The sequence below is a fragment of the Bos grunniens genome, chromosome 16 (assembly GCF_055505025.1).
Source record: "Bos grunniens cultivar Pamir isolate PY7600 chromosome 16, Bosgru_T2T1.0, whole genome shotgun sequence".
Classification (NCBI taxonomy): Eukaryota; Metazoa; Chordata; class Mammalia; order Artiodactyla; family Bovidae; genus Bos; species Bos grunniens.
Genome location: NC_141180.1, coordinates 1833567 through 1845051, shown reverse-complemented (window position 1 = coordinate 1845051; position 11485 = coordinate 1833567).

Sequence of the window (11485 nt, the reverse complement as noted above, 5' to 3'; positions counted from 1 at the left end):
ACAACAGAGACAGAGAGAAACACAGAAAACAAACTTATGCTTACCAAAGGGGAAGGTGTGGGGAAGGGCAAGTTAGGCGCTGGGGTTAATAGATACACACAACTATTCATAATGGAGAAGGAAATGGCAGCCCACGCCAGTGTTCTTGCCTGGACAGTCCCAGGGACGGGGGAGCCTGGTGGGCTGTCGTCTCTGGGGTCGCACAGGGTCGGACACGACTGAAGCGACTTAGCAACAAGTATATATAAAAGAGATGAGCCACAGGGACCTGCTGTGCAGCACAGGGAGCTCTACTCGATATTCTGTAATAACGTAAACGGGGAAAGAACTTGAAAACCAAGAACAGGTGTACGTACATGTGTGACGCCTGAAATCCACACGCCGCTGTTACTCAGTTGCACTGCACTGTGAGAGAAAGCTCTAAGAAATAATGGTAAGAAGCATTTTCCTTAAAAAGGAAAAAGAGGGAGAGAGAATCCACTTGGATATGGATTCTTCCTGTCTTTGGGGAAGAAAAGAAGATCAAGGAGACAGAGGAGGGCGGGGTAAGGAGCCGTGAAGGAGAAAAACCCAGGAGGCGGCCTTTGCACGGAAGGTCCCTCGGGGCCTGCAGGGGCGCCCCTGGGGTACAGCCCAGCGGCTTCTGCTCCCTGCAACCCCAGGCCCCAGCAGGCTCTGCCGCGTGGCCATCGTAAACATGTTTTATGAGCCACGCTGCTGGCTGCAGCCTCGCCTTCCCCAGAATAAAGACCAGTGTCCAAGGGCCGCAACGGCGAGACAACCGGCCGGACCCTCACCTCGCTGATGGGCTTCGCATACGAAAGCTCGCGGATTGGATAGGCAGGGCCTGGAGTCCGTTTCTGTAGCAACACTGATGCTTTTCCCAGGCTCGTGGGAGAGTTTTCCAATTACACACACAAAAATGAAACCCGCAGACCCAACAGCACTGAAGAGAGGCCCCAGAACACTTGGTGGAACACCAAAAGCTGCTTCTCATTAAAGCAGAGCCTTAGTGGGAACGTTTAACTGGAGAACTTAGGGGAGAAGGTAGATGCTGAAAGCTCCGTAGTAATAATTCTACGTGAGAAAAGGCAGAGCTGTCTGCTGAAGCCCCCTTTGCTGACCTGGTCCAAACCCCGGCTTCCCCACTGTCCCGATCACAGTGATTCAAATGTCCTCGATGGCGTTGATTTCTCAATAGTCGTCAAAAAGGTGACTGAATATTTTTAGCATTTCATGAAAGAAAGTGAAAGTGTTAGTCACTCAGCCTCAGCTGACTCTTTGGAACCCCATGGACTGTAGCCCACCAGGCTCCTCTGTCCGTGGGGATTCTCCAGGCAAAAATACTGCAGCGGGGGACAGGTTGCCATGCCCTCCTCCGAGGGATCTTCCCAATCCAGGGATCGAACCCAGGTCTCCTAATTGCAGGCAGATTCTTCACCATCTGAGCCACCAGGGTGAGTCTGATCCCAGGTCAGGGTCTCCACTCCTTGTTTCAGGGGAAGATGGCCCCAATTTCATTGCTTTTCTTTCTTCAGTCTGTGAATCAAGTTGTATTAGTAGTAGTAGCAGTATTGTTATTATTATTACTTTGGCCCCACCCTGCAGCTTGTGGGATCTTAGTTCCCCAATCAGGGACCGAACCCAGGCCCTCAGCAGTGAAAGCACCAAGTCCTAACCACTGGACCACCAGGGAATTCTCTGGATCAAAATTTTTCAAACATTAGCCAGATTCTTGGGTGAATACAGACATCAAGTTTTGTTTGGGGGCGGGGGCAGAAGGTTAACAGTGAGTTATGAGGACGGTTGAGGGGAGTGCCGACGTCCACACGAAGCCCGGAGTTTAACTGGGGGGTCGGATGTGAGGCGCAAGAAAAACAAGAGCTCAAGTTGTTTTTAATCAACTTTGAAGACAGACAGATCCACGTTCAAGTCCTGTTTCTACCACTTGGTGGGCAGCCTGGAGCGAGTTACTCACACTTTCTTTGCCTGTCTCCTCACCTATGAATTCACAGTAAGAGTATCTTTTGTGTGTGAGGGTGAAATGAGACCGTGCACTCGAAGCCCCGCGGACAGCGCCTGACTGTTGCCCAGCTGGTGTTGCTCATTTGCTGAGTCATGTCAGACTCTCCGCGACCCCATGGACTGCAGCACGCCCGGCCTTCCTGTCCTTCACTATCTCCCAGCACGTCCATCGAGTCGGTGATGCCATCCACCATCTCACCCTCTGTCGTCCCCTTCTCCTCCCCACCCATCTCATCCTGTCGTCCCCTTCTCCTCCCCACCCATCTCATCCTCTGTCGTCCCCTTCTCCTCTTGCCTTCAATCTTTCCCAGCATCAGGGTCTTTTCAAATGAGTTGGCTCTTCGCATCAGGTGGCCAAAGGATTGGAGCTTCAGCTTCAGCACCAGTCCTTCCAATGAATATTCAGGGTTGATCTCCTTTAGGAGGGACTGGTTGGCTCTCCTTGCCGTCCAAACAAGTGATGTGCAGTGGCAGGGCATGGTGATGTCTCAATAAACCAAGTGATGTGCAGTGGCAGGGCATGGTGATGTCTCAATAAACCAAGTGATGTGCAGTGGCAGGGCATGGTGATGTCTCAATAAACAAGAGCTCCTGGGACTGCAGCAGCATCCGGGACATTTTCTTCTCGGACTTCATCCCCATCTGCGTCTCTGCATTCCAACTTATTTACTCAGTTCTCTGGAAAACCCATGCAGATGCTAAACAGCAGGAAAACATTCCCTGGCTTCCATTCCAGCTGAACAGACTCAAGGATAAAAACTTCCTGGAATCCCCCACTGGTTTTAACATCTCTGGATGTCTCTTTCCAACTGTCTCCTTCTACTTTATTTCACCAGGAAAAAGATGAGGCTCTATCAGCATCCTCAGTGGAGACCAGCTCCCACGTGTGCACAGCAATCAGACTCAAAGGGCCCTCGGAAAGGGAGCCAGAACCCCCCACGGGGCGCGTGTGCACACACACGACGTCCATGAAATACAGCACCTGAGTCATTTCTGCTGGCCTCGAGGTATAAAGAATGGATATAAAATGCCACAGGAGAACTTTTTGAGAGTGTTTGGAGATATTTCTTTTTACAATATTAAGAACAAAAAGATGTTGACATTTTTTACTGCTCCTTTCATCTTTAGTTATTTTGAAGTCAGAGCTTCAAGTCCAAGACCAAGGAGCCAGGCGGGCAGGTTCACCTAGGCCTGTGAGATGCTGCCATCTAGTGGCCGCTGTGAGCACTACAGAGGGAGGCGACTGCCCTTTTGTCCATCGGTTCGGTTCAGTTCAGTTGCTCAGTCGTGTCCGACTTTTTGCGACCCCATGGATCGCAGCACGACAGGCTTCCCTGTCCATCACCGACTCCAGCTTACTCAAACTCACGTCCATTGAGTCGGTGATGCCATCCACCCATCTCATCCTCTGTCGTCCCCTCCTCCCGCCTTCAGTCTTTCCCAGCACCAGGGTCTTTTCCGAGAGTCAGTTCCTTTCGTCAGGTGGCCAACGTACTGGAGTTTCAGCTTCAGCATCAGTCCTCCCAATTAATATTCCAATAATATTCAGGACTGATTTCCTTTAGTATGGTCTGCTTTGGTCTCCTTGCTGTCCAAGGGACTCTCAAGAGTCTTCTCCGACACCACGGTGCAAAAGCATCAACTCTTCAGCGCTCAGCTTTCTTTACAGTCCAGCTCTCACAGCCATCACGTTCTAGGGTATTTGGCAAAGCTGTGACCTGCGCTTCACCAGTACTGCCACTGGGCCTCGGGCCTCGAGTGCATCTTCAGTTTCCTCGGTAGGGATAGGACAAAGGAGCCATAATAAAACTCTGAGACTGTTTAGGTTGAGGGTGAAGGGTGAAGGGCTTTTCTAGCGTGTTTGTTTTGGGTGCATGTTTGAGCAGAAAGAAAATCCAGCCTTTATTTATCTATTTATTTGCCCCACCTCATAGCATATGGCTTTTTCTTTTTTTCTTCCTTTCTTTCTTTTTCACGGCATATGGCTATCCCAGTGGCAAACAGTGGTAAAGAGACCACTTGCAATGCAGGAGACGCAGGAAATATGGGTTCGATCCCTGGAGTGGGAAGATCCCCTGGAGGAGAGCATGGCAACCCATTCCAGTATTCTTGCCGGGAAAATCTCATGGACAGAGGAGTCTGGTGGGCCACGGTCCATGGGTCACAAGGAGTCGGACACAACTGAGGTGACTGAGCACCCAGTCACGGCACATGGGGTCCATGTTCCCGGACCAGCTATTGAACCAGTGAGCCCTGCATTGAACCGCTGGACCAGCAGGGAAGTCCCAGAAAACCCAGGTTTTACTCGATAAAAACTGAACATAGAAGCACAGATCCGCTCTTCTGAGATCTGAGAGGCAGGCACGCTCTGTGAGTTCTGTGACTTTGCAGGAAGAGCCACGCAAATCCTGAAGATGCATCTATCTGTGTGATCAACAGGGCACAGATGACTGGCTCCACGCCTGGACAGCCTGCCGGGAGCGCTTCACCTGGTTCCCACAGCAGGCCCGCCAGCTCTGCTCCGCCCTCCCAGCGGCTCACGTGGCTGCGGTCACATGCCCACAAGGTGAGGACTCAGAACTAGGGGTCCATCCCCCTAGAGGCAGACACCCCTGCATCCCGTGGGCTGCCGGGTCTCAGCTGCAGAGAGTGCCGTCACGTCACAGCTACACAACACACGTCCGGGAACAGCAGAACGAGTGGGTGAGCGAGCCGTCCAGCAGAAGACGCCCAGCTCACCAGTGTCCGTGTGACCCTTCCTCCCGGGTCACGCATCAAGATGGCATTTTGGTCTCCTTTGCAGTGAATGCGACCAGCAACCGCCCGGCTCACCAGTGTCCGTGTGACCCTTCCTCCCGGGTCGCGCATCGAGATGGCATCTTGGTCTCCTTTGCAGTGAATGCGACCAGCAACCGCCCGGCTCACCAGTGTCCGTGTGACCCTTCCTCCCGGGTCGCGCATCGAGATGGCATCTTGGTCTCCTTTGCAGTGAATGCGACCAGCAACCAAATTCTGGCCAGTGGAAGCACTGTGTCCGGGCCTGGCCAACGAAAACCTCCCCTCCTTTTCTCTCCCCTCTGCAGGCTGAAAGGAGGGGGCTCCGAGAACCTAAAGGAGGGTGGGGTGGGACCCCTGAGTGGCTGCGTGAAGCAGAGTCCTGCCCCCCCACTAGACCGCAAGAGGGTGAGAAATCATGGGGCCTGTAGTGTGGGCCACACAACCCGAGGGCTGTCTGTTAGCACTGAGTCCACCCAGACCAATGAGACTCCACGGCAGTCCTTTTGAAGTCATAAACCCTGCCTTTTCTGTACAAGAAAGACATCCTACGTTGCTGTCGTTTTAAGTTAAACCTCCCATGACTGAATAAAGAACTCAAGCTTTATGCTTATAATTAATTCACACCCTCATGGGAGAGTCTTTATTAAATCAGAGAAACTTAAAGGGAGTTGATTCTCTCTTTCTTCTTCTGAGGTTTTCACTGAATGAACCCAAAGGAGAAAGCGTGTTCTCCGAGGTGGCATGAACGGCTGAAGCTTCCATCCACACTTAAGGCCGCCCAAGAGCTCGGTGTGTTGCATGAACTCACCATCCGAGTCCACCTGCAGACCCAGGCCTCCGACTCTGACTCAGCTGCGTGAGCCACGCTTGACTTCTCTGATGACATGTCAACCCACAGGATGGGGGGTGAGGGGCCAAAGCCCAAGGCTGGGTGGCTGTGCTCACACTGACGGAAGCCCATAAACACACCTGCAGTGGGGGCCCTCTAGGTCACCTTGGAAACGCAGGCACCCACGGGACAGGGCGCTGCGCTTACACCAAAGCCACTCCGGAACACGCCCGCACAGCGGGGCGTGCGCTTCCCCACTCACCTCCCTGGAAGGTTTCAAGGCTTCTACTGATACGTCTTCCCCTTTCTAATTGTTCTGATAAGGAAGCAGCTCCTGCTCAATGCGGGTTACCCGCCTCTAATCTCGGGTCATCTGCCTACAGGGGCCCTCGTCTTGGATTAGAGTCAAAATGCAGCTGAGAGGAGAAACCTCGTGGAGAAAGACTATGTCCATTAATGCACGGGCTCCTGAAATTCAAATGCAATTCCGCCGTTTGACCTTTGACAAGACTATCCTAACAGCTATCTGAGAAAACAGCTGAGGATGGTTCGGCAATTTTGTGCGAAAAGAAAAGTGAAGGCGGATCTGCTGGATTAAAACCAACAGGACGCTCCACTTTTGTTTCCGGTTCTTTGCTTCTCTTTTTCGCCACTGAAGACAGAGCACTGATAGACTGTGGACTCCACGTCTGCGATGTCTGATGCTTTTTCCTGGTTCTTTAAAAACAGGACAGGGACTTTGCTGGTGGTCCAGGATTCGGTGCTTTCACTGCTGGGGCCTGGGTTCCATCCCTGGTGGGGAACTAAGAGCCCACAGGCCAGGAGGAACGGCCAAAGAAATAAGAAAGTAAAACAGGTATACACGAAGATGGGCTGTCAAAGGGAATGTGAAAGAGGAGCTGTGGAGATGCAGCACCTCCAGCCGGCTGCTCCTGAATTCAGCCTCCCCACTACCGTGCATGCCAGACCCCTTCCTGGGCAGCTCCCTGTGTTTGCCCGTGGAAGAAGGTCTGAACCTGCTGGCTTCCTGCTCACCTTATCGGGAAACTACATTCGCCTTCCCTCAGCTAATTCCTTTCCATTTCCAGCCCACTTTGCTGTTGAGTCGCCCAGTCGTGTCTGACTGTTTTCAACCCCATGGGCTGCAGCACGCCAGGCCTCCCTGTCCTTCACCATCTCTCAAAGTTTGTCTCAGTTCATGCTCATTGCATCGGTAATGCCATCAAGTCATCTCAACCTCTAACACCCTCTTCTTCTTCTGCCCTCAATCTTTCCCAGCATCAGGGACTTTTCCAGTGAGTCAGCTATTCACGTCAGATCACCAGTCCACTTAGATTCAAAAGCGTACATGATTCTATCAGACGTACAAAATGACTTGTTCCACCATTATCCTGACGCTTCGTTTGTGATAGCAAAAGATGGAAACAACCCAAATGTCAATTTATGAGGAATTTGTTAGCTCAATTTTGGCTCAAACAGAGGACTTCTATGCAGCCATAAAATGGAATCAGAAAGCTCTTTGCGAACTGATTTTGAGATGATTTCCAGGATCCTGTTACATGAACAAAGTTGAGTGTCAACAGAATGCACCAATTGATTTAAAAGAGAGAAAATTAAAACATGCATGGATTTGCTTGTAAATACATAACACATCTACAGGAGGACCCGTAAGAAACTGAGAATCTGGGTGACTGGGGTACAGGGTGGGAAGAGGGCTTTTTAACCAGATGTTATTTGGTGCCTTTTGGACTTGGAACCTGGTTGAGTGAGTTGCTTCATCAGAAAATAAATTAGATCTAACACCTTCATTGGTGACAGCGTAAGAGGTTTTGTCCAGGGACTGAACACAGCGATTGCACAGACACGGCCCCCACCCACCAGGAGCCTGAGACAGAATCAACTCTTAGTGACAGGAGGGGTCCCAAGAGCCCCCCACCACCAAGAGGAGGCTCAGGGCAGGTCAGGGGGTGCCCCAGGTCACGTGGCCTCCGGGCCCGGAAAGCTGACCTCTGACCTCTGTCCTGTGGTCCCTCTGGACGCGGGGGTGTCCACGTGCCATGAATTAGTCCAGGTCCATTTTCTTCCCGTGACAACCCGACCTGTTCCGCTTCGTCCTCCTAAAGGAAAGCAGCCCACGGGTGTGCGTGCGAGCAGGAAGCGGGTTCGTCTCCGCGGGAGTGAGAGGAGACGCGGCTTCCCGTCCGAGACGCCGGATCTGCGCCGCCAGAGCTGGAGGCCCCGCAGCCGCGAGAGCCTGCGCGCACGAGGGCGTCCCGGGCGCCTCCCGGGGCCTCGGGGAAGATCTAAACTAATCAGGATTTTTATTCCACCCTGCATCATCGCGGGGAGGAGCTCTTCAGAGCGAGAAATGGGCTATTAACTGTTTACAATGCACGCGGCCGCGCGCTGGGGCTCTCCCGACACGTCAGCCTCGGCCCGCGCCCCTCACATCCCCGGAGAAGACGGGCTTTCCGGCGCCGCCAGGGCCTGCAGGGCCCGAGCCGAAAGACCTGCTGTGTGCTCCGAACGAAGACACTTCGGTGGTGTCTTTAAAAAGTACTTAACAGGAAAGGATTCGTGAAATATAAAATAGTAAATGAGAAAAGCAGCATGCTGCCAAAACCTCGTGTGTGTAAAAAGACCCGCGTTATTATTCACCACGTTTCAGAGCAGTTGTTATTTCTGTGCAGTAAGGGCGACAGGTGATATTTATTTTCTTTACTGCCTCGATTTATCTTACATTTTTACAAAAGACCTTCTTATATTTTCAGACCAGAAAAAACTCGATCCTTAGAAAAATGTAGGCGAGATGTGGGGGCCATAAAGTTTAGCAAGAAGTTCAGCAGCTCCAGGAGGCTAAATCCAAAATACTCCACTTGCTAGAGCCCTGCTCCCCTGCGGGTGAGGGTCCCTGCTCTGTCAGCATTCTCACGAGGACTCGGTCCGCGGCAGGGCTCCTGGGCAGCTGTGGTCAGCGGCTCCCCCACACCCTGTCCCCTGGAGGCAGGTCGGTGGCCAGCCTGGCCCTCTGGACTGACCAAGACCCGCCAGGGGGCCTGTAAGAGGACAACCCTGAAGCGCGGTGAACGGCACGTCGACAGAGCCTCTTATCCTGTCTTTGCTGACCACTGTCCCAACCTGCTTTTTTGTCCTCCTCTTCCTCTCTGCAGATCCCAGCACTGGGGTCGAGGGGCCTCTGCTGGTTCCCGGGACTCTCAGCAAAGCTGGGCAGCCCTGAGCCCCAGTGGCTCCGGGACGTCCCACCCGCACCAGTTGGGACCTGGGAGCAACCACCACAGACCCCAGTGTGGGAGGAACTTGCAAGCTGGCAGCTGGGGGGAGGCCCTGTCTAGGCCCTGTGGAGGGTGGAGTGCGAGGAGGCCGCCAAGAAGCAGCAGGAAGTGTGGGGAGGGAAGAGGCAGGTTGGGACAAAAGTTTGAAAAGCTTAGCCTTTTCTCTGGACATTGGCCTCTGCTTATTTACCCTTCATCCTCTGTTGTCCCCTTCTCCTCCTGCCCTCAATCTTTCCCAGCATCAGGGTCTTTTCCAATGAGTCAGTTATTCGCATCAGGTGGCCAAAGGATTGGAGTTTCTGCTTCAGCATCAGTCCTTCCAGTGAATATTCAGGACTGATTTCCTTTAGGATGGACTGGTTGGATGTCCTTGTAGTCCAAGGGACTCTCAGGAGTCTTCTCCAACACCACAGTTCAAAAGCATCAATTCTTTGGCTATAAAGCATCAATTCTTGGACTATAAAGAAAGCGGAAAGCGGGAGAATTTACCCTTTGATTCTGTACAAAACTTGACAATTATAATTATTGTTGTTCTATTGTTGGGTATATGTTCATGAACTTACAAGTAGAAAACAAAATTGTTGAGACTTGAAGGACTAATCCATAGAAAACTGTGTATCATAAAAATTAAAGTTTTTTTTTTTAATTAAAAAAAAAAAACTCAACAATTTAGAAACACCTGGATTCTATCAAATAAGCTGGAACAAAATGAAGCCCGGTGCTGGCTGTCTTTTCACTCTAGTGCTTCGCCCAGTTTCTGATTTTGGGGGTGTGCCCCACTGTGATCACACTGCCTGGGGACACAGAAGCCAGCAGCAGGGACTTCCCTGGTGCCCAGTGGCTAAGACCCCATTCTCCCGAGGCAGTTGGGATTCAATCCCTGGTCACGGAACTGGATCCTGCAGGCCCCAACCAAGACTGGCGATCCCGAGTGCCGAAAGTAAGACTCAAATTAATCAATCAAAGTATTGATTGAGCGGCCAAATTAATCAATATAAAAAAAAAAGAGCAGCGGCAGCCAGCGACAGCTGAGAGGCTGCCATTTCTGACCCTGGGAAGCTGGAGGGGGCACCTCTTGCAGAACAGCGTCAGAGCCGGGAAGGGTCTGGCGGGCACCCCAGGCCCACCAGGACCAGCGCTGGTTCCCCAAAAGCTGCCTCATGACCTGGGGCCCTGCCTTTTCTCTACACAAATCTGTTCTGAAGTCAGCTCTATAGACCAAGAGGCGAAGGCAAACCCCGGAGTTCTCGGGTTCCCTGGTGCACGCTTTCACGGAAGGCCGTCCCTGCAAAGGCCTCTTCCCCACACGCTTCTGTGATGCTGTGCGCTCAGGGCTCAGGGGACAATCCAAGCGCCAAGTCTCTTTGCATAAACCACTGCAGCTCTAAAGGAGACCATTCCTGCTGGAGGATTTAGAAAATACCCCGGGAGTCAAGCATCCATTACGTCACAGCGTGAGCATGTCCCGACGGCTATTACCGGGATTATGCTTGGGGGCCGGCAGATTAAAGGGTGTCAGCCCCAATACTTCACGTTCCGCTCAAGAGGAAGGCAAGGAAACCAGCCGCTGTGACGGCAGGCTCCTACCTGCTGAGCCAACTGCAGGAGCATTACGGTGCTTAGTCTCCAGCCGTCTGTGATGAGACGCAAAGCAAAACAAAACAAAGGGAACGGAAACACTCGCCGTTTCTGTTACAGACACCAGTGAACTTTCTGATAATTGCCTGTGTACTTTGAAGGCAAAGAGACTAACCCAGAAAACGCTAAGCATGTGTACAATAGGCGTGAACCTTCGGAAGGGCTCATGTGTTTCTGGCCGATCACGCGACCCACAAGGTCCGAGCGTATCCAGGTGTCTCCAGACGCATGGTAACTGCGCTCCCTGACAGTGTTTCTTGGAAATGTCACGTGAACTTTAATTAGACTTGACATTTTGTATGTATTTTCCCGCAGTATTTTCTGAGTCTTGGTATATAAGTATGTGACTCCTCGACCACTCTTCATGCCAAAGGAGCAATGTGTTTGCAAGGGCCATGTGACCAAGCTTTTAGACCAGGTGGGAGTAATTGCTAAAACCTGAAAACGCCCTTATGATGATCTAAAGCAAATGTGTGGGATGGCATTGTTCCTAGCGCTGGGTCACAGGACAAGGAAAAAGGGCCGGGGACACGTTCACACCTCAGCAGACAGTGGGGTGGGGGTTCAGGGCGACTCCTGCAACACACAGGGCGATGGAGGCTCCCCCTGGCCACCCAGAGCAGGGAGCTCGGCTTGTCCCCACCAGCTGAGTGCTGGCCACTCAGTCACCTGCCAGGAGCTAGTGGAAGCCATGCTCATGTGCATCAGCCTGGGAGTGCCACTCGGGAGGCCTGCACCCCCACAGCGCTGGGCCCCAGCACCCCTGCTCTGACCTGGAGTTCCTGAAGCCAGGCCTGGGGCGGTCACGGCCCCCGGGTCTGGTCTGGAACTGGATTCAGAACCGTCCACGGCCCCACAGGCTGGGTCTAGAGACTCACAGGGCAGGCCTTCCACAGCCCATGTTTACAGACATAAATCCCAC